Below are 24,893 nucleotides of genomic sequence, written 5' to 3'. Positions count from 1 at the left end.
TCCATGATGGTATTCAATTTCTCCTCTTCCTATCTCACACTACCCTGTGTTCTTGTGATAGAACTTTATCAGTTATTAATTTAGCAGCACAGTAACATATCCTGTTTACTTCTGTTGTATTGCATGGCTCTCTATGGACAGTCCTAATTACTGTGTTCATTTGTTTTATCAAACTTTTGACTTTTTGGGTTTTATTGACCTTCTGCAGGCTATCATAAGTTCATAGGTTGGTATTAAGCTATCGGCCCTAGGGCCTATACAAGCCTAGCCATAGCAATTCCCTGGCTATTTCTTCCCAGAATATTTACTTCCCTGGTCCCATGTCTAGCAGGGCAACTGACATGACCCCTGGGGTGAATTTCCTATCTCCCATCCAATTGTCAAGGTTCCTTTTGAAAAGGGCCAAAGAGGTGCTCAGCTTGACATGTATGGACAGTCTGTTCCAGAGTATGGGAAGTCTCTGGGTCAGGAACCTATCCCTCCAGCATGTTTTTTTTCATTATGATGACCAGGTTTAGATCCCTGGAGCATGTGGCTCTGAGGGATTGAGATTTCTTTAAGTGTAGCATGTCCAACAGCTCTGGGTTTGACATGTATGTTAAGCCGAGATCGCCTCTGAGTACGTGATATGCGACAGAGTATAGCTGGAGTTTTTTTAGATGATCAGCATTGGTCATCTGCTTTAGGCCTGCGATTCTTTTAGTGAGGTATTTCTGTGGCCTTTCCAGTTGTTTCAGATGTCTTGTGATGTGCATTCCAAATGGTGCATTGTACTCTATAATGGGTCTAATGAGGGATGAGTACAGTGGGACAATGACCTCCTTTTTTCTGGATGAAAAGCCCTTAGTGATGAGGTGTGCCAAATAGAAGGATTTCCTGACTGTTGTGGCGATGTGGTTACTGAAGGTGAGACCACCGTCCACCTGAGTCCCCAAGTCTCTCATCACACTTTCGGTGTTTAGTGTACTGCCACCTATGTGGTAATTTATGGGTACATGTTTTTTTCCCCAAAGGGGATAACTATACATTTCTTGGCATTGAGTTTGAGCCCATGGCTCTGGCACCAAGCATCTGTTTCTGTAAGGCCCTTTTGTAGAATATCCACACCATTTGGAGATCCAATAATGGCTCCCAGTTTGCAGTCATCTGCGAACTTTGTTAGCCAGAGTCACTTAGTGCTGGCCTGTACTTCAGAGAAGTAGATGACAAACAAGAGCGGTCCCAGGACTGAACCCTGAGGTACTCTGCTTGTTACTTGTCTGGAGCTGGATTTTGAGTTGGCTACTTTTACACTCTGGGTTCTGTCACTAAGCCAGTTGGCAACCCATCGAGTGATGTAGAGATTAATGCCCAGCTTAGTAGGTTTATCTATGATTCCAGAGTGGGGGATGGTGTTGAATGCTTTGGCAAGGTGTGTGACTGCCTTACCCTTGTTCACGGCTCTGGAGACTGATTCGAAGAAGTCAATCAGGTTGAGGAGACAAGATCGGCCCTTTACGAAAATAAACTGGGTGGGGTCCAGTGTTTGAAGGTTTCCAATGTCTTTGTTTATAAGTTCCATGATAATGTGTTCCATGGCTTTACAGATCAGGCTCATCAGACTGATAGGACGATAGTTCCTGGGATCCAAGGTGGATTCCCCCCTTGTGGAGTGGGATAACTGTAGCTTTGTGCCACTCATTGAGCACAAAGCCTGAGGTGAGGCTATGATTAAACATGACATTTAGGTGAGGTGACATTTCATTTTGTAGTTTATGTAATACACAGCCCAGAATGTCATCTGGTCCCATGGATGCTGTATTCTTAGCTTTGGAGACTGCGTTTTTTACCTGTGTGGCCATGATTACTGGAATTTGGCAATCCTTTGGTATTGAGATGGGCCCTTTAGGGGGTGAGAGGGGGGTGAAGTTGGCACTGAATCGATCTGCCAGGATACTGACAATATCCTTGGGATCAGTATATTTAATGCCATTCTGTTGTAGCTCAGAGCAGATCTGAGCATTGCCATTTAGAATCTTAGGCAATTTTATTTTCGTAACTAGCTTTGGAGGATTTTATGAGGGATCTCAGCTTCTTACTGAGGCTGCAACGGAGTTTTTTGCATCCTGGGATTTTTCTCTTTTCTGCTGCAGTTTCTTCCTTCTGTTGTATAGTTTGTTTATGGTGGGGGACCACCAGATTGGGTTCCTTTTTTTTGGAGGAGACCATCTTGGTTCTATTTGGAATGGCATGATTCATGTACAAGTGGATGTGCTCATACAGTGCCTTAGTGTAGGATTCAGCAGTCAAACATTCAGTTCCCTTCTGCATGGGTGTCATGATGTTTGTCACTTCTGACTTGAGTAGCATGAAGCTGGCTTTGGAGAAGTTTTTTATGGAGGTTTCCCTACTGGAGGGTAGGGGTGGGATATGGACGTCAAGGGTGATTAGCTTATGGTCAGACCTGACCAATGAGGGGGGTGACCACTGCTGTGGAACATTGGCCTCCCATGTTGGTAATGATCAGGTCTAGGATATTTGAGCCCCTGGTAGGACTATGAATTAGTTGATCCAGGACGTTGGAATTTATGAATTCCAAGAACCGTTGGGCAAAAGTGTTGGTACCCAAGTAGTTTTCCCAATTAATGGCAGGGTAGTTGAAATCTCCCAGTATTAGGGTGTTTGGTTGTATCTTAATATTTTCCAGTATGTTCAGAAAGGTGTCGTGAGAATCTTGGGGCATGGTGGGGGATCTGTAGCAAGCTACAATTTGGATTGTATTCTTACCTAGTGTTAGCTGCACCTGTAGAATTTCAGATGCATTGTGTTGGGCAATTAGCCTGGAGGTGTGAATATCCTTGGTGAATATGAACACTCCTCCACCTTTAATGCTTCGGTCCTGATTTGGTGGCCAAAAAGTGTGGTAAGAGTTGTAGCCTGGTATTGCAGGGGTGCTCTCTGGAGCCTTGAACCAGGTCTCAATTACTGCACAGATATCGATGTTCTACATTTTCAGGAGTGCCTTGAGAGAGTGCATTTTGAGGTTTAGACTTCTAGCATTGAGTAGCATTGCCTTCAGATTTTGCATGCTTATATCTGTTACAAGCTACTAAATGATAGAGGAAGCTACTAAATGATAGAGCAAAATCCCAAAAAGGGAAGGCATCTCCGATCAGTATTAGCAAAAAACTACAGGCACTCATAAAATCGTCTAAGGCCAGCTTCGAGAGAAAAATTGCACAGGACACTAAGGATAATCACAAGGCTTTCTTTAGTTATGTTAGGAACCTGGGTGGGAATTCCCAGATATGCTCAGAATTAGTCCAAAATGACAAAAAATACACTGAACCCACAGACATTGCCAACATCCTAGCTGACAGGTTCAGCACAAACTTCTCCCCCCCATCCCCACCAAAAGGGCAAATATCTATCCCAGCAGAGTGCTGCCCCCCTGACATCTCAGATGCTCAGGTAAGAGCTGCCCTCTCCAAAGCAAAAAACACAGCATCAATGGGACCAGACAGTGTCCCGAGCTGCATCCTACATGAACTCCAAGAAGAGCTAAACCCAAACATAAAACTGCTGTTCAGTCTCAGCCTTACTACAGGATATATACCCAAAGAGTGGCATACAGCAACAGTGGACCCTCTCCACAAAGGTGGTGCCTCAACCGATCCTGGAAACTATTGCCCCATAAGCCTGACTAGCTTGGTCTGCAAAGCTATGGAAAGGATCATCATGGACCTCATAAATAAAGATATTGGGGACCTACAGACACTGGATCCTACCCAGTTCGGCTTTGTTAAGGGCGTATCCTGCCTCTTAAACCTAGTCGATTTCTTTGAAGCAGTCACCAAGGCCATTGACGAGGGGAAGGTGGTCCACACAGCCTACCTGGACCTCGCAAAAGCCTTCGATACAATACCCCAACCGGGCATTATAGATAAGCTCACCAGCTTAAATGTAAACCCCTATGTCACTAGATGGGTTGCAAACTGGCTCAAGGACAGAACCCACATGGTTAGAATTGCTGGAGCCATGTCAGACTCCAAACCAGTTACAAGTGGCATCCCACAAGGCCCAGTCCTGGGACCTCTCTTGTTCAGTATATATTTCTCGGAGGTACAGGCCAACATGGAAGGACTGTGGCTGACCAAAATCACAGATGACTGCAAACTGGGCGCCATAATCGACTCTCCAGCCGACACAAGCATCCTCCAAAAGGGCCTCATAGAAACAGACAACTGGTGCTAGAGCCACGGCCTCAAGCTAAACGCCAAAAAGTGTATAGTCATCCCCTTTGGCAAAAACAAAGTGCCCACAAATTACCACATAGGTGGTAATCCATTAAGTACAGAAGAAGTAATTAGGGACCTGGGGACCCAAGTTGATAGCAGTCTCTCATTTGACAACCATGTGGCCAAAGTGGTTATAAAAACATTTTATATAGCCCACCTAATCATGAAGGGATTCACATCTAGATCAGGGGAGGTCAGCGTGACTCTTTACTCATCCCTCATCAGGCCCATAATTGAGTACAATGCCCCTTTTGGGATGTACCTTACCAGACACCTGCAGCAACTGGAAAGACCCCCAAAGTACCTCACTAAGAGGATCAAAGGGCTCAAACAGATGCCATATGCTACCCGGTTAAAGAAACTCCAGCTCTACTCAGTGGCATACCGCCTGTTCAGGGGCGATCTGTGCCTGACATATAAAGCCATGTCCAACCCGGAATTAATGGACATGCTGCACCTCAGAAAATCCAAGTCCCATCAAGCTACACGCTTGAGAGACTTGAACCTCAGCACTGAAATAAATAGGACATGCTGGAGGGACAGATTCATAACCCAGAGGCTCCCTTCTCTCTGGAATAAAATCCCAGTCCAGGTTAGGCAGAGTCCCTCATTGACTCTCTTCAAGAGGAATCTTGATGAGTGGATGGGAGATCGTAGGTTTAACCTGGGTATCACTTCTGTGTCACTGTTAGACAGAGGTACAGTATACTAACCTCGAAAAAGGGCATAGCAAAATTAATTTAAAATGGGTGGCGAAAGCCAAACGCATTCTGGCTAGGCTTATAAATGCCCTAGGGCAGATAGCCTAGTATGAACCTATGAACATTGGTGGTTTTGTCCTTTGAGCCTTGCCTATAAAAGGCACTATAGGGGTGGCAAGAGGCTTAGCCAGTAACCTGAATCCCAGGGGTGACAGTTGCAGACCATCTCTGGCAAAGCATCATGGTTTCTCGATCATGTCATCCCAGGCAGACAGATACTGGATCCCCTTTGAATGACACCAGAAACTTAGCCAATTGTTGAAGTCAATCATTGTGTCCTTATACTGTGATATCATTCTGGGTGAAGGCAGGATGCTACTCAGGGCTAGGGTCATACCTGCCTGGATCACATGATCTGAGAGCTCTTCCTTGTCTCTTTTCATGTAGACCAGGAAGGTACATCTCAAGTCATTCACTCCAACATGGACAATGGCAGAGTCATATTTGTACTTGTTGTGGAGTGACTTGAGTGCATACATTATGTGGCGAATCCTGGCACCCGACAGGCAGCTGACAGTAATTTTCTCCTTGTTCAGCCTGGTGAGTGGGACATCAGTGTGTCTGACTATAGAGTTACCTATGACTAAAGTGTTGGGTATGTTGTCTTGCCTTAGGGGCTGTTGTTTGGTGGCACACTGGTATTTTGAGCTATGTGTCACTTTGGTTGGGATTGGTGTTTGTTTGTGTTTTAGCTTCGGAGGTCCTTGTTGCTTGGGCAGGTTAATGTTAAGGGCCTCTGCATAAGTGGTTTTAATGTTACTATGTATGGATGTTGGGAGCGTGAGCTTTGAAGGGCTATGTGCTGCTTGAGGTGTAGTGCAGATGTTAACCTTCTCCTCTTGACTGTCTAGCAAAATCTTGGCTGGAGAGAGCTTTCCCTCCAGTTTGGCTAGGTAAGTGCATTTCTCACAGGTTGTAGTGTTGGGTGGTAGGAGGAGAGGTTTGTCTGTGTACATGAGGCAATTGCTGCATTGCCCCAGTATGCCCAGATTCACCAGGTGGACAGTGGAAATCACTGGATGCTGACCACTGGACATGCCTGGTTCGATGTTTCTTTTGTAAAGTACAAGAGCTGTTTTCCCTTACCTTAGCAAGGTACTTTGCAATTATAGGCTGTTTAGTGCCTACGATTAATTTTTCCTTATTAACAAGGAGAATTGAGTGCTTGTATCAGTTTAAGACTTCCTAGTGTTTTCCAGCAGGTTTGATATATATATATATATATATATATATATATATATATATATATATATATATATATATATATATATATACATGTGTGTGTGTATGTATGTATATCCATGTATATTAAATCAAGTAGCTCTTCTCTTAGCTTATTTTCTTCCAAAATGAGGGCACATCCCTTGTTTTGGTTTCTTGTGGGCATTCTATAGAAAGTTCTAAGCATCTTCCTGTGGCACCTTCTCTTCAATTTCATCCTGTGCCGTCTCTTGCTTTGTCATATGGGAACTCACTGGCCTATCACTCCTCAACATTGACTGCAGCAGAGTTTCCACAGTTTCCTGTTCCTTTCCTTGCTTTCTAGCTTCAAGTATCTTGATATGGCACCTGACCAATTGCTTCCTGTTCCACTGGTTTCCCCTTAATTTGGATATCCATTGTTCTATCCTGTTGTGGTGCATTATGCAGTCTATTTTTTACACTGAACCCTTCACTTTGGAGGTACTCCATAACCTCAGTTTCTATTTCTTTAACTTCTCCATTACTAATCTCATTTTCTACTTTTCCTCTTTGTCTTCTTATTTTTTGTAATGTAAAGTTTTCCATGTCTGGATTCCTTTGCCTTTATTTCACTTCAAATATCTTTGGTGCTGCTCTTTTTCTTCTTAGTTTTGTTTTCTCCTTGGCATAAATATTACACCATATTACATCTCTTTTTCTTTCCCATGTTCATATTTCTTCTTCAGATGTTTCATAATCTTCTTGTTTCTCCTTACTTTGGGGACTCACTCCATCATGCTGTGATGTAACCTGCATTAGACCTTCTACACCAAATATTTCACTTCGCAGGCACTCCATAACTTTAACTGGTATTTTTTTTAAATTTCTACTTGACTAATCTTCTTTTCTACATTCCATCTTTGTGATATTATTTTTATTGTAAAATTTTCCATATCCAGATGCCTTTGCCTGTGCTTCTCTTTGAATATCTTTGGGGCTGCCTTCTTTATATTAATTCATTTGGCTTTCTCCTTTGCATAAATATTGCACCATATCAAATATTTCTTTCATTCCCATGCCTATATTTCTTTTTTATATTTTCCAAATATCTCTAGGTTTTGTTGTTTATATTTTCAGACTTCCTCAGATGTGTCTTTTTCCAAATAGATCAAAGTTTCTTGATCTGTATACTGTTTTTTCACAAATCTGTTGTATTAATGAATGCAATATTTCATTTGAAGCTTCTGACAGTTTTTCTTGTGCAAGTATTTTTCTTTCCTCTATTTTCTCTCTTAATCGTTTTGCATATCTTGTGTCTGGAAATTCTGGGCTTTTTGCATAATAGTAACAATGCATAATTTCTTTCTTATCCTCAATAGTCTACTCTGTCATCTTTATGGCTCTTCTTTGGCCTATCAGTTTCTGTGATTTTTGTGCACTGCTACTTCCTTCTACAACAAGGGGGCCATCATCCCCCTGGGCCTGGCCTGGTCGCATTGTAGGAATGCTTCCGTATTTTGAGGATTCTACACTGTCATTTTTTCCAGTTCTGGCACCAGTGTGCCTACCAGGATTGGGCACTTTTTTATCCTGGGTCTTATGTACCCAGCTATCTCTTTTAATTTTTGACCTACTTCTGTCCATGATATATGCTATATAAATACAGTCTATATATCAGTGTTGCCTTGGCGAGATTTTGTGAAAACAGGGTCCATCTTGTGAAGGTACTCACCAAGACTTGAGAATAAATTCCATTTCAGCACTACCACTACTCTCCTTTGCTTGCTGACTTTTCATCTCTCCATTGTTTTACTCAGTAGATTGAAGGTAATGATTTGGAAGATAATGGTAGAGAATTGTACTGACAGTTGGCCAGGAAGAGGGGCTTAGCATTATTTCATGAGTGAAGTTGAATATAAGTTAGCCAATGGTGTAATTCTGACCAATTTAGTGTTTTAAGGGCTGAGCAGTGATGAGTTTGTTGAGTTTTATTAGCATTTCTTGCCACTTTATTGTAATTTTATTGTTCTAGCTTGTAATTTAGAGTGGTCTGAAAGTTTGTCAGGATGAGAGAACCATATAGAAGAGAGGGGAGCATATATGTAATGGCTAGAGTGATTGGTGGATGCAGTAAGAAGTTTCTTGGTTCTATATAGTATTGCTATTTTTTCTGAGTTTTTTAATACTGCTCTGTATGTGAAGATCAAAATGGATATTATTAGCTATTGTTATCCCAAACAGCTTAGTATGGGGAACAACTTCAGTTTCAGTATTGTTAAGGGATAACATTCTGAAGTTATTTTTTTATGGATTTGTGATTTTGGGAAAAATAATAGATGCTGGTTTTTTTTGTTTTGGATTCAGGATCAGCTGTGTTTGCAAAACCAGATTTCTATTAAGTTAAAGGCATCTTATATAATCATTTGTAGATTATCTAGACTGGGGAGCAGATTGGAGTAGAATAATTTGTATATTATTTTATACAAATTATTCTACTCCAATGTGTTAGAACTATATGCACTGCTTTTTAATAAACCTGGTAGTCATTGTGGCTTTCAACAAAATCCCACAGACCTAGTTTGCCCATAGATAAACAGGTATACATGTCTGTTGCTGTCCGTGTTGCTTTACATGGTTTCCTGGCTGGCAACACTGTTGCTGGCCACAAAATCATACTTGTTTGCATTTAAATGTGGCGTACAGCATGCATATGTAATTAGCGCTGATGCTCACAGCACAAACATGTAAACTCCATGTAGGCTTTGTGCCAAGCCTACGCAGATTTAATTGAATCCCCAGGACTGACTTCATTTTTTGGTTCTGTCTTAAACGTATCCACTTTTGGTTGTGTGAGACTGGTCATTACTACATCTACAGATTTACAGCATGCATGCGTGTCAGTCATTAGCAGCTATAAAGTCTATGCAGCTATGCACCACTGCATTCCCAAGTCCTTGTCTTGCTGTCTAATATGGCATCCTGAGTGTTCCAGTGCAATATCATAACTAATAGTTACATATCCAGATTTTAACACCAGCCATATGGTAGATCAACCATTGTGGTGGCATTCTGTGGCAGTCCAGTAATATCTGAGTCACATAAGTCACATGATATTTCAGGGACACAAGTGAATGGCCTATATACAAAGGAGACAGTTCTGACATTAGTGTGGCCAGTTTGCTCATGCCTTCTGGGTGTAATATGCCTTTCTAATATCAGGATTCTACTGGGGCTGTTTAGTGTGCCCTAAATGGATTTGTCTTTCTATGCAAGTGATGTCCCCATGGTTGTGAAGTGATTAGGTGCTGTATGTGACATGTACTGTAGATATGACCAGAGTTCAGGACACCTGAGAACTGTTACAACAGTGCTGTCTTACCTCCACCTCAAGGATGGTACACTGTGAATTGCAGTTGGACTGCAATTCTCTAAGCAAGCTCTTTTATCAGTAGTAGCAATATGACATAAGCAGCTATTGAACCTCAGTACCATTACTTGCTCTAGAGTCACATTTTCTCACAATTGTGGAAGCAGACATTTCAGAGCAGCAACAAACTGTGTGCCAGGGAGAATGGCAATACAAATTGCAGGCCACTTGCACCAACAGAACTATAATTGTATTGTTTTCTTTCCATAACAGTAATTAGTTGTATCACAGAAAATAACACTGTACTGTGTGTGTGTGTGTGTGTGTGTGTGTGTGTGTGTGTGTGTGTGTGTGTGTGTGTGTGTGTGTGTGTGTGTGTGTGTATGTATGTGTGTGTAATATTATATGCATTTATATATATATTTACAGAGAGACAGAAATAGAGATATAGATATAGGTATAGATATATCTATAGGTATCTGTAAATATATGTAAATATTACACACACACACACACACACACACACACACACAAAATACACAAATGCTCATCAATGCACAGACTTGTTACACAGACTGAATAACAGTGATGTACTTTAGCTTTTTGTCACATTTTGTGCCTATTTTGTGCCTGTGTATCTCTTTCTCCCTGGTCTGTAGTTTCCAATGTGTTGATGCATCCAGTAAACTGGCAATCAGTAATTGTCTAGTTGTTGTCTTTCCTCACTCCATTCCTCTGTACGTCTGCCCTGGTCACTGTTTCTATTTTATATTGATCACAGCCCTTCATGGGTGATAAGTATAGGTTCATGGGTTCATAGGATGATACACTGAACCAGGCATGTCCAACGGTCAGCTTCCGGTGATTTCTCCTGTCCACCTGGTGAATCTGGGCATACTGGGGCAATGCAGCAATTGCCTCATGTACACAGACAACCCTCTCCTCCTACCACCCAACACTACAACCTGTGAGAGATGCACTTGCATAGCCAAACTGGAAGCAAAGCTCTCTCCACCCAAGATTGTGATAGACAGTCAAGAGGAGAAGGTTAACACCTGCACTACACCTCAAGCAACACATAGCCCTTCAAAACTCATGCCTCAAACATCCACACATAGTAACACTAAACCCACTTATGCGGAGACCCTTAACATTAACCCGCCAAAGCAACAAAGACCTTCGAAGCTGAAATGCAAACAAACACCAATCACAACCAAAGTGTCACATAGCTCACAACACCAGTGTGCCACCCAACAACAGCCCCTAAGGCAAGACAACATGCCCAACACTTTAGTCATAGGTGACTCTATATTCAGGCACACTGATGTCCCACTCACCAGGCTGAACAAGGAGAAAATTACAGTCAGCTGTCTTTCAGGTGCCAGGATCCACCACATCATGCATGCACTCAAGTCACTCCACAACAAGTACAAATATGACTCTGTCATTGTCCATGTTGGAGTGAATGACTTGCAACATACCTCCCTGGACTACATGAAAAGAAACATGGAAGAGCTCTCAGATCATGTGGCCCAGACAGGTATGACCCTAGCCCTGAGTAGCATCCTGCCATCGCCCAGAATGATACCACAGTATAAGGACAAAATGATTGACTTCAACAATTGGCTAAGTTTCTGGTGTCATTAAAAGGGGGTCCAGTATCTTTCTGCCTGGGATGACATGATCGACAGACCACGATGCTTTGCCAGAGATGGTCTGCACATGTCGCCCCTGGGATTCAGGTTACTGGCTAAGGCTCTTGCCACCCTTATAGTGCCTTTTTTAGGCAAGGCTCAAAGGACAAAACCACCACCATAACAGATATAAGCATGCAAAATCTGAAGGTAATGCTACTCAATGCTAGAAGTCTAAACCTCAAAATGCACTCTTTCGAGGCACTTCTAAAAATGGAGAACATCAATATCTGTGCTGTAACTTTGACCTGGTTCAAGGCTCCAGAGAGCACCCATGCAAAACCAGGCTATAACTCTTACCACACTTTTTGGCCACCAAACCAGGACCGAAACACTAAAGGTGGAGGAGTGTCTATATTCACCAAGGATTAACTGGCACCTCAAGGATGTTCACACCTCCAGGCTAGTTGCCCAACACAATGCATCTGAAATTCTACAGGTACAACTAATACTAGGTAAGACTGCAATCCAAATTGTAGCTTGCTACAGATCCCCCACCATGCCCCAAGATTCTCACTACACCTTTCTAAACATACTGGAAAGTATTAAGATGCAACCAAACACCATAATACTGGGTGATTTCAACTACCCTGCCATTAATTGGGGAAACTATTCGGGCACAAACACCTTAACCCAATGGTTCTTGGAATTCATAAATTCCAATGCCCTGGATCACCTAATCCATATTCCCACCAGGGGCTCAAATATCCTAGACCTGGTCATTACAAACATGAGAGATCAATGCTCCACACCAGTGGTCACCCCCTCATTGGTCAGGTCTGACCATAAGCTAATCACCCTTGACATCCACATCCCAATCCCACCCCCCAGTAGGGAAACCTCCATAAAAAACTTCTCCAAAGCTAACTTCATGCTACTCAAGTCAGAAGTGGCAAACTTCATGACACCCATGCAGACGGGAACTGAAAGTTAGACTGCTGAATCCTACACTAAGGCACTGTACGAGCACATCCACTCATACATGAATCGTGCCATTCCAAATAGAACCAAGATGCTGTCCACCAAAAAAAAAGAAGCCAATTTGGTGGTCCCCTGTCATAAACAAACTATACAACAGAAGGAAGAAACTGTTGCATAAAAGAGGAAAATCCTAGGATGCAAAATACTCCCTTACCAGCCTTGGTAAGAAGCTGAGATCCCGCATAAAATCCTCCAAAGCTAGTTACGAAAATAAAATTGCCAAAGATTCCAAGGACAACCAGAAGGCATTCTATAGTTATGTCAAGAATATGAATGGCAATGCTCAGATCTGTTATGAGCTACAACAGAATGACATTAAATATACTGATCCTAAGGATATTGCCAATATCCTGGCAAATCGATTCAGTGCCATCTTCACCCCCCTATCACCCCCTAAAGGGCCCAGCTCAATACCAAAAGATTGCCAAATCCCGATAATCACAGCCACATAGGTTAAAAAAATGCACTCTCCAATGCTAAGAATACAGCATCCATGGGACCAGATGACATCCCGGGCTGTGTACTATATGAACTACAAAATTAACTGGCACCTCACCTAAATGTCATGTTTAATAATAGCCTCACCTCAGGCTTTGTGCCCAGTGAGTGGCGCACAGCTACAGTTATCCCACTCCACAAGGGGGGATCCAACTTGGATCCCAGGAACTATCATCCCATCAGTCTGACAAGCCTGATCTGCAAAGCCATGGAATGCATTATCATGGAACTTATAAACAAAGACATTGGCAACCTTCAAACACTGGACCCCACCCTGTTTGGTTTTGTAAAGGGCTGATCTCGTCTCCTCAACCTGATTGACTTCTTTGAATCAGTATCCAGAGCTATGGATGAGGGCAAGGCAGTCCACACAGCCTATCTGGACTGTACCAAGGCCTTCAACACCATCCCCCACTCTGGAATCATAGATAAACTTACTAAGCCGGGCATTAATCCCTACGTCACTCAATGGGTTGCCAACTGGCTGACTGACAGAACCCACACTGTAAAAGTAGCCGACTCAAAATGCAGCTCCAGACAAGTGACAAGTGGAGTACCTCAGGGTTCAGTCCTTGGACCACACTTGTTTGGCATCTACTTTTCTGAAGTACAAGCCAGCACTAAGGGACTCTGGCTAACAAAGTTTGCAGATGACTGCAAACCTTGAGCCATTTTTGAATCCCCAAATGATGTGGATATTCTACAAATAGGCCTTACAGAAACAGATGCTCGGTGCCAGAGCCATGGGCTCAAGCTCAATGCCAAGAAATGTATAGTTGTCCCCTTTGGGAAAAACCATGTACCCATGAATTAGCACATAAGTGGCAGTACAGTAAACACCGAAAGTATGATAAGGGACTTAGGGGCACAAGTGGACAGTGGTCTCACCTTCGATAACCATATCGCCACAACAGTCAGGAAATCCTTCTATGTGGCACACCTCATCATTAAGGGCTTTTCATCCAGAAAAAAGGACGTCATTGTCCCACTGTACTCATCCCTCATTAGACCCATTATAGAGTACAACGCCCCATTTGGTATGTACCTCACAAAATATCTGCAACAACTGGAAAGGCCACAGAAATACCTCACTAAAAGAATCACAAGCCTAAAGCAGATGCCCTATGCTGACCATCTAAAAAAACTCCAGCTATACTCTGCCGCATATCGCCCGCTCAGAGGCGATCTCTGCTTAACATACAAGACCATGTCAAACCCAGAGCTGTTGGACATGCTACACTTAAAGAAATCCCAATCCCTCAGAGCCACATGCTCCAGGGATCTATACCTGGTCATCACAATGAACAAAACATGCTGGGGGATAGATTCCTGACCCATAGACTCCCCTTACTCTGGACTAGACTCCCCATACATGTCAAGCTGAGCACCTCTTTGGCCCTCTTCAAAAAGAACCTTGACAATTGGACGGGAGATAGGAAATTCACCCCAGAGATCATGTCAATTGCCCTGTTAGACAGGGGACCAGGGAAGTAATAGCCAGGGAATTGTTATGGCTAGGCTTGTATAGGCCCTAGGGCCGATAGCCTAGTACCAACCTATGAACTTATATTAGGTTATTGGCCCAGAAGCCCTTATAAGCTTAGCCAAGCATTTCACCCAATTCCCACAAAGTCAGCACCTGTTTCCCCTGTCCAGCTGGGACAAAGGGTGGGATCCCCGGGGTATATTTTTTGTTTCCCATCCAGTCATCCAGGTGCCTTGTAAACAGGGCTAGATGGGTACTCTGCTTGACATGGAGGGAGAGTTTATTCCACAAATGGGGGAGTCTTTGGGACACAAATCTATCCTGCCAATAAGTTCTATTAATGTCACAGACCAGGTTGAGGCCTTGCATGTGGGTTGCGTGAGTGGAATGTGACTTATGGATATGCAGCAACTCCATCAAGGCTGGGTCTGAGATGGCCTTGTATGCAAGGCACAGGTCACCTCTGAGAAGTCTGTATGAGACTATGCAGAGGGACAGGGCTTTTAGCCTATCTGTATAGGATAGATGTTTAGACCTTAGATTTTCCTGGTCAGGAGCCTCTGTGGTCTCCCCAGCTGCTGCATGTGTTTAGCAAGGTACATGCCGAAATGGGCATTATACTCGATAATGGGTCTGATAAGGGAAGAGTACAGGGATGTTATAACCTCCTTGTTACTGGATCTAATACTCTTACTTATGAGGTGGGCCATGTAGAAAGCCTTTCGTACAACAGAGGCAATGTGGTGGTCAAAAGTCAGGTTGCTATCAACCTGGGTGGCCAAGTCCCTCACAACTAGTTGCATGCTTAGTATGTTGTTATTAATGTGGTAATTAGTGGGGTTGCCATTTTCCCCAAAGGGGATAATGATGCATTTCTTGGCATTCAGTTTGAAGCCATACTTCTGGCACCAGTCATTAGTTTTGGTAAGGCTCTCTTGGAGGATGTTGACAAACTTGGTCATCCACAGACCACTGGTTTTGGCTTGCACCTCAGAAAATTATATGCCAAACAGTAGAGCCCTCAAGACCAATCTTTGATGTACAAAGCTCGTTACAAGTCTACTACTAGAGGTGGTTTCCCCTATTTTGACTGAGTGGGTTCTATCAATGAGTCAGTTAGCTACCCATCTGGTAACATACAGTTGATGCCTAGCTGGGAGAGTTTAGCTATTATGGCCGAGTAGTTAATAGTGTTGAAGGCATAGGCTAAATCAAGGTAGGAGGTGTGCACCGTCTTCCCCTCATCCATGGCTTTGGTGACTGTTTTGAAGAAGTCAACCAAGTATAACAGGCATGATCTCCCTTTGACAAAACCAAACTGTGTGGAGTCAAGCGTTTGGAGGTTGCCAATGTCCTTGTTTATAAGGTCTGTGATAATGCATTTCATGGCTTTGCAAATCAATCTAGTTAGGTTGATGGGCCTGGGTCAGTGGACACTCCACCTTTATGTAGAGGGATGGCAGTGGCTGTCCTCCATTCAGCTGGGAAGGTGCCAGTGCTCAGGCTTTGGTTGAATAGGGTGCTTATGGAGCCGAGAGTTCATGCCTGAGTTCATGTACCATACAGCCAAGGATGTTGTTGGGTCCATGGAGACTGTATTTTTGCCTTTGAGAGGGCATTAAAGACCTATGCCCTGATGATGAGGAAAGAGGGGGCAGGTGCTAAATTACAGCAATGTTCCCAGGGTGGAATTTAAATTGTAATGTATTTCATGCCATTCACAACATGGTTGTAATTCATCTCTTGTAGCATTGCCCCTTTGCTATGCTCCCCTGAGCTGTTGGAATCTGAAACGGAATATATGGAGGTATGGATCAGAGGTAATACTTTATGCAAAATAGAACGTATGGAACGTTTTTTTTTTTTCACAGAAGTCCCTGAGAAAACACACAAAAATACAAAAACTAGATTAGAAAATGTTCATCTACCAGCATTTAAGATACAATATCTTCCGTCTTTCTCCTATGAACTTTTCTATACCTTTAAGCATTTGTGTGCTCTCTCAGTTTCCACCCTACAGATCTCTGCCAGGTGCTTAAATAGTGGCACTGTTGTGGTACCAAGAGTCTTAAAGACCAATGGATTTCACGGTGCTGTTTTCAAGAATAGTTTGGAACAGTAACATTTTTCTGAAAATTTCACACTGATTAGGAGTGTTGGCTCTCTTAACTAAATAAAATATTAAACATCTCAAGAAATGACATTGGTATGTAAGGAGTTAATGATACTGCGGGGGAAAAATCAGTTCTATAGTGCTCTATCTCTACATATAAACATTAAAATCAGCTTCTCTGTAATATATATATATTCAATGCATTTCTATGAAATATAAAAAATGTAGTTATACCCTTTGCTTACAATGTATGTTACAATATGAACAGCATGGGAGTTTTGATGATGACATTATTGGTTTTCTAAAATATAAATATTTGTCTTCTCTTAGATTTTTCAAATGTCAGGCTTTGAGAAATTATTCTGCTTGTCAGATTTCCTCAAGGAAATTATACATTTTGTGAAACGCAGACAGCAGGCTTGCATTAAAAACATTCCAGAGAGTTTGTATTTGAATGAATTTCCAAATGATATCTCGTCATGCAACTAAAACACAATCTGGATAAAAGACAAATGTTTTAGGAATGCTTTCATTATATGAGCAAATGCATCACTCTGTTACTATTTCAGATTAAAAGAAAGAACTGTACATTCTGAAACAAATTAATGTAAACAGTCATTTTCTAATATATTAATGCATTGAGCATATCTCTGAATTTCATATTTTAAAACAGGTCATCCTCAAAAGAATTTCATCCATGACTACACCTTTCAGATTAACAGCTTTCCTCTAGGGTTACCCCTCCCACAGTTGATAACCTTCTCCTGTTCCTTATTGTATGTTGGCTCATCCTGCCACCCATCACATATACGCCATTATGAAAATAAAATTATGAACTGAGTTTCATCACATCTTATGACATTTCATAATGAATTGCCTCTTTCTGTTATGTTGTGTTTTCAGCAGTGCTAGGTTGTCTGGCCAAGTTCCACCCTGTCAAAGACTGATTTTCAGCAAAATTAAATGGCTGGATATGGGGGTTTTACTCTTCATCCCCTACTGAACACTTGCTTTGATTTTTATCTGTTTTGCTTATTCAGGAGACTTATCTTTGCACAATCAGCACAAATCCATATTTTATTTGTCAATATGACATATGTAAAATTTATTGAGTGCCTACCCAGTGTCACCATAAAAATGTGTCATGATTCACTGTGCATATTTAAATGTTATCAAAGTGTTCTCAGAAAAAAAAATACTTTGAAAACAGGCTGGGCCTACATTGACTGTAGTCTTTGGGATAAACTTTAAATGTTCTAGCTGTAAGCTAATGTGGGATTTCAGGCAGGACAAAAATCTGCAACAGTGTATAACAGTTCATCATTGTATTTAATTTTTTTTATGCTAAGTTGACGCATGTTACATTTAAAATATTTGTCATTTTAATTCAACTTATCTCCTTCATTAGTATTGATATCTTTTTGATCACAACAGACACTCCAGCAAGTATAGTCAAACACACCTCTGAGTAATGTACATGGTTGCCTCCTGCATTGCAAGGAGAAATTCCTTTCAGAAGTACTGATATGACCTGAGAGTAGTTATAGTGGTAGTGTGGATGAAACTCTCCAGGTTAGAGTGAAAGGGTGATACCTCTCAACTGTCCAGATTTTTGCAGAATGTCCACATTTATGTCTCATATTTTTAAATGTTCCTCATAAAACTGGTGGTTTTCTGGTACATTAGTGATGGATGAGGTCACTAAATATTGACCTTTATGGAGAGAAAACACTATTCATCAAATGTTAATAATTGCAGTGTGGAATGGCCAACTTGTGGTCTTTCCCCCCTACATGTTGATATTAGCCACTAGATTCCATGCCTTAGTCCTGTCTGCCTGTTTTGGCCAAGCCTGTCCCAACAAACATTTCACATGTGTCCTGAGAGCACCCATGATGATGCGGCACTCCTCATGTCTGAAGTTATGTGTCTTGATCCCATGTTGTGACCTGAAATCACATATTTTGGCCCACAACTAACCAGACTCCCGCACATGACACCTACACCACTACACTTTAATACTATAAATTGCAAAAGTGTATTGACTATGGAATTAGTTGTACTCTGTATGTCATTACAGTCTGTACTTAACTGTGGACTGGTAACATAAATGTTTAAAAATATGACATGGTTGTAAGCAATTTTAGTTAATGCAAAATCCTTGATCCCTGAACACTACTGTCTTAACCTTTTTGTAACTCTTAACCAATGAAAATTATGGCCACAAATAGTCAACATATATGTGGAGACAGCTATACAAATGGTGCCTTACAATTTTCCACTCATGCATAGCATTGTAAACAATCAATATCTGTCATACCTTACTGGTAAATACATGCTTCTGGTGAGTAGATCTCCCTAAATTACACAAATCTTGGTGGTTTCACAGAAATGTATGACTATTCTCTCTCTCTCTCGCTCTTTTTCTCTTCCTAATTCCTTTTAATTTGTTTGAGCTTTATCCACACTTCCAATAGCAAACAGAGCTCAGCACAGTTAAAAATTATGCATTGAAATCTATTGGCACTGAATGGGCAATGTTGTAAAGTAATATGCAAATGATGCTCAGCCAAGCTAAGCACTATGAACTGTTCCATTATGCAAGCTTTGTCTCCTCTGGAGTGAGCTGTGCAAAGGGACTGCAGGAATGTAGATGAGGTATTACCAGTTCTAAATCATAGTACAGTGTGCTATATCTCTTGTATATGTATGCATTGTATTATCAGTCACTAGACTCATACTACCTTATGATAGTACTGCATCCATAATACCCTTACAATGTGCATACAAATGACTTCCCTCTACTCTACCTGTTTATAAGGTCTGTGATAATGCATTCCATGGCTTTGCAAAAACATCTAGTTAGGTTGATGGGCCTGGGTTAGTGGACACTCCACCTTTATGTAGAGGGATGGCAGTGGCTGTCCTCCATTCAGCTGGAATGGTGCCGGTGCTCAGGCTTTGGTTGAATAGGGTGCTTATGGAGCTGAGAGTTCATGCCTGAGTTCATGTACCATACAGCCAAGGATGTTGTTGGGTCCATGGAGACTGTATTTTTGCCTTTGAGAGGGCATTAAAGACCTATGCCCTGATGATGAGGAAAGAGGGGGCAGGTGCTAAATTATAGCAATGTTCCCAGTGTGGAATTTAAATTGTAATGTATTTCATGCCATTCACAACATGGTTGTAATTCATCTCTTGTAGCATTGCCCCTTTGCTATGCTGTTCGAATCTGAAATGGAATATATAGAGGTATGGATCAGGTGTAATACTTTATGCAAAATAGAACGTATGGAACATTTTTTTTTTCACAGAAGTCCCTGAGAAAACACACAAAAATACAAAAACTAGATTAGAAAATGTTCATCTACCAGCATTTAAGACACAATATCTTCCATCTTTCTCCTATGAACTCTTCTATACCTTTAAGCATTTGTGTGCTCTCTTAGTTTCCAACCTACAGATCTCTGCCAGGTGCTTAAATAGTGGCACTGTTGTGGTCCCAAGAGTCTTAAAGACCAATGGATTTCACGGTGCTGTTTTCAAGAATAGTTTGGAACAGCAATATTTTTCTGAAAGTTTCACACTGATTAGGAGTGTTGGCTCTCTTAACTAAATAAAATATTAAACATCTCAAGAAATGACATTGGAATGTAAGGAGTTAATGATACTGCGGGGGGAAAATCAGTTCTATAGTGCTCTATCTCTACATATAAACATTAAAATCAGCTTCTCTGTAATATATATATATATTCAGTGTATTTCTATGAAATATAAAAAATGTAGTTATACCATTTGCTTACAATGTATGTTACAATATGAATAGCATGGTAGTTTTGATGATGACATTATTGGTTTTCTAAAATATAAATATTTGTCTTCTCTTAGATTTTTCAAATGTCAGGCTTTGAGAAATTATTTTGCTTGTCAGATTTCCTCAAGGAAATTATACATTTTGTGAAACGCAGACAGCAGGCTTGCATTAAAAACATTCCAGAGAGTTTGTATTTGAATGAATTTCCAAATGATATCTAGTCATGCAACTAAAACACAATCTGGATAAAAGACAAATGTTTTAGGAATGCTTTCATTATATGAGCAAATGCATCACTCTGTTACTATTTCAGATTAAAAGAAAGAACTGTACATTCTGAAACAAATTAATGTAAACAGTCATTTTCTAATATATTAATGCATTGAGCATATCTCTGAATTTCATATTTTAAAACAGGTCATCTTCAAAAGAATTTCATCCATGACTACACCTTTCAGATTAACAGCTTTCCTCTAGGGTTACCCCTCCCACAGTTGATAACCTTCTCCTGTTCCTTATTGTATGTTGGCTCATCCTGCCACCCATCACATATACGCCATTATGAAAATAAAATTATCAACTGAGTTTCATCACATCTTATGACATTTCATAATGAATTGCCTCTTTCTGTTATGTTATGTTTTCAGCAGCGCTAGGTTGTCTGGCCAAGTTCCACCCTGTCAAAGACTGATTTTCACAAAATTAAATGGCTGGATATGGGGGTTTTACTCTTCATCCCCTACTGAACACTTGCTTTGATTTTTATCTGTTTTGCTTATTCAGGAGACTTATCTTTGCACAATCAGCACAAATCCATATTTTATTTGTCAATATGACATATGTAAAATTTACTGAGTGCCTACCCAGTGTCACCATAAAAATGTGTCATGATTCAATGTGCATATTTAAATGTTATCAAAGTGTTCTCAGAAAAAAAAATACTTTGAAAATAGGCTGGGCCTACATTGACTGTAGTCTTTGGGATAAACTTTAAATGTTCTAGCTGTAAGCTAATGTGGGATTTCAGGCAGGACAAAAATCTGCAACAGTGTATAACAGTTCATCATTGTATTTAAATTTTTTTATGCTAAGTTGACGCATGTTACATTTAAAATATTTGCCATTTTAATTCAACTTGTTATCTCCTTCATTAGTATTGATATCTTTTTGATCACAACAGACACTCCAGCAAGTATAGTCAAACACACCTCTAAGTAATGTACATGGTTGCCGCCTGCATTGCAAGGAGAAATTCCTTTCAGAAGTACTGATATGACCTGAGAGTAGTTATAGTGGTAGTGTGGATGAAACTCCCCAGGTTAGAGTGAAAGGGTGATTCATACCTCTCAACTGTCCAGATTTTTGCAGAATGTCCACATTTCTGTCTCATATTTTTAAATGTTCCTCATAAAACTGGTGGTTTTCTGGTACATTAGTGATGAATGAGGTCACTAAATATCGACCTTTATGGAGAGAAAACACTATTCATCAAATGTTAATAATTGCAGTGTGGAATGGCCAACTTGTGGTCTTTCCCCCCTACATGTTGATATTAGCCACTAGATGATTCCATGCCTTAGTCCTCTCTGCCTGTTTTGGCCAAGCCTGTCCCAACAAACATTTCACATGTGTCCTGAGAGCACCCATGATGATGTGGCACTCCTCATGTCTGAAGTTATGTGTCTTGATCCCATGTTGTGACCTGAAAGCACATATTTTGGCCCACAACTAACCAGACTCCCACACATGACACCTACGCCACTACACATTAATACTACAAATTGTAAAAATGTATTGACTATGGTATTAGTTGTACTCTGTATGTCATTACAGTCTGTACTTAACTGTGGACTGGTAACATAAATGTTTAAAAATATGACATGGTTGTAAGCAATTTTAGTTAATGCAAAATCCTTGATCCCTGAACTCTTGATCTTTGTAACTCTTACCAATGAAAATTATGGCCACAAATAGTCAACATATATGTGGAGACAGCTATACAAATGGTGCCTTACAATTTTCCACTCATGCATAGCATTGTAAACAATCAATATCTGTCATACCTTACTGGTAAATACATGCTTCTGGTGAGTAGATCTCCCTAAATTACACAAATCTTGGTGGTTTCACAAAAATGTATGACTATTCTCTCTCTCTCGCCCTTTTTCTCTTCCTAATTCCTTTTAATTTGTTTGAGCTTTATCCACACTTCCAATAGCACAGTTAAAATTATGCATTGAAATCTATTGGCACTAAATGGGCAATGTTGTAAAGTAATATGCAAATGATGCTCAGCCAAGCTAAGCACTATGAACTGTTCCATTATGCAAGCTTTGTCTTCTCTGGAGTGAGCTGTGCAAAGGGACTGCAGGAATGTAGATGAGGTATTACCAGTTCTAAATCATAGTACAGTGTGCTATATCTCTTGTATATGTATGCATTGTATTATCAGTCACTAGACTCATACTACCTTATGATAGTGCTGCATCCTTAATACCTTTACAATGTGCATACAAATGACTTCCCTCTACTCGAAAGAAGTGTAGGCAACAAAATGTCCAAGTATTATACTGCAGAAAGGTTTCCATTTACATAAAAATGAAACAATGGCACTGAAAATAAAATAAAAGAAAAGTTGGAAGTCACTTCTATATGAATTGGGCATGGTGACATCATACCTCAGAAGGTGTATCTCTCGCCCCTTAATCCCCTGTATCAGGCTTCCATTCTTCAGTCTTGTACTGGAATATCACAAGAATGGCTTATGTTAAGGCCCAGGGTTGTTGTGCCAAGCTATTTAGATGAAGAGATCAAGATTCTCACAGTAAAAAAAAATTGATATTCGGCAGGAGTTAGTGTTGAGGGGCATGTGTCCTCCTGACAGGGATCCTCTGGTCTGGAGTACAGTTCTGGCACAGGTGTGATGACCTGCAAAGTAGGAGGGAGGCCTGTGAAAGGAACCACTTTTAGTTTTGGTCTGTGTAGGTTTTTTCTCATGGTGGCCAAGTGGTTCCTTTCACAGAGAAAGGATTTCGGCAGTCCATGCTTTCAGATAACTGAAGTTTCGAAGAACTGGGATCGGGTAAGTGAGCTTCAATTAAATGTAATTTTGATGGGTCAAAGTACACCTATATATATATATATATATATATATATATATATATATATATATATATATATATATATATATATATATGGATCTACTTTGGAAGCTCGAACTTTCACAACTTTGAACTTCATATGGTCGAGACTATAACATTTTTATATTTATACAGGGGGGCTTCCCTGCATCCCCCCACTCCCCCTGCTAATTAAATATACCAACTCTAAGATCACACTACAGTGAAGATAATGGTAATTTTCCCATACCGCTCTGTACGGTGATCTCCATTTAAATCATTCATAGGTTCATAGATTCATAGGTAGGTACTAGGCTATCGACCCTGGGGCCTATACAAGCCCAGCCAAAAAAGTACCCTGGCTTTTGCCACCCAAGAAAATTATTTTCCTGTGCCACTGTCCAGCAGAGCCACAGAGGTGATCCCCAGGGTGAATTTCCTATTTCCCATCCAATCATCAAGATTTTTCTTGAAGAGTGCTAATGAGGAGCTTTGTTTGATATAGACAGGTAGTTTATTCCAGAGTATGGGAAGTCTCTGGGACAGGAATCTATCCCTCCAGCATGTTCTGTTTATTGTGGTGACAAGGTTTAGGTCCCTAGAGCATATAGCTCAAAGGGATTGGGATTTCTTTAAGTGGAGCATGTCCAACACCTCTGGGTTTGACATAGCTTTGTATGTTAGGCAGAGATCACCTATGAGTAGGCGATATGCGACGGAGTAAAGCTGGAGTTTTTGAGATGGTCTGCATAGGGCATCTGTTTGAGGCCGGTAATCCTCTTTGTGAGGTATTTCTGCAGCCTTTCCAGTTGTTGTAGATGTCTTGTGAGGTACATACTAAAAGGGGCATTGTACTCTATAATGGGTCTAATGAGTGATGAGTAGGGGGAACAATGACCTCTTTTTTTCTGGATGAGAAACCTTTTGTGATGAGGTGTGCCATGTAGAAGATTTCCTGACTACTGTGGCTATGTGATTATCAAAGGAGAGACTACTGTCCACCTGTGTCCCAAGGTCTCTTATCACACTTTTGGTGTTAAGTATACTACCGCCTATGTTGTAGTTCATGGGTACAGAGTTTTTAACCAAAGGGGATGACAATGCACTTTTTAGCATTGAGCTTGAGGCCATGGCTTTGACACCAGGCATCTGTCTCAATGAGGCCCTTTTGTAGGATGTCCACATCGGTAAGAGTTTCAATTATGGCTCCTAGTTTGCAGTCATCTGCGAACTTCATTAGCCAAAGACCTTCTGTGTTAGCCTGTACTTCAGAGAAGTAGATACCAAACAGGAGAGAACCCAGGACTGAACCCTGTGGTACTCCACTTGTCACTGGTATGAAGTCGGATTTGGAGTCTGCTACTTTCACAGTGTGGGTTCTGGCAGTGAACCAGTTGGCAACCCATCTTGTGACATAGGGATTTATACCTAGTTTACTGAGTTTATCTATAATTCCAGAGTGGGGGATGATGTCGAAAGCCTTGGCAAGATCTAGATAGGCTGTGTGAACCACCTTACCCTTGTCTACGGCTTTGGTGACTGCTTCAAAGAAGTCTATCAGGTTTAGGAGACATGATCTGCCTTTTACAAACCCGAACTGG

The sequence above is a fragment of the Protopterus annectens genome, chromosome 3.part0 (assembly GCF_019279795.1).
Source record: "Protopterus annectens isolate FY-2018-M chromosome 3.part0, PAN1.0, whole genome shotgun sequence".
Lineage (NCBI taxonomy): Eukaryota > Metazoa > Chordata > Ceratodontiformes > Protopteridae > Protopterus > Protopterus annectens.
This window is presented reverse-complemented; position numbering follows the sequence as displayed.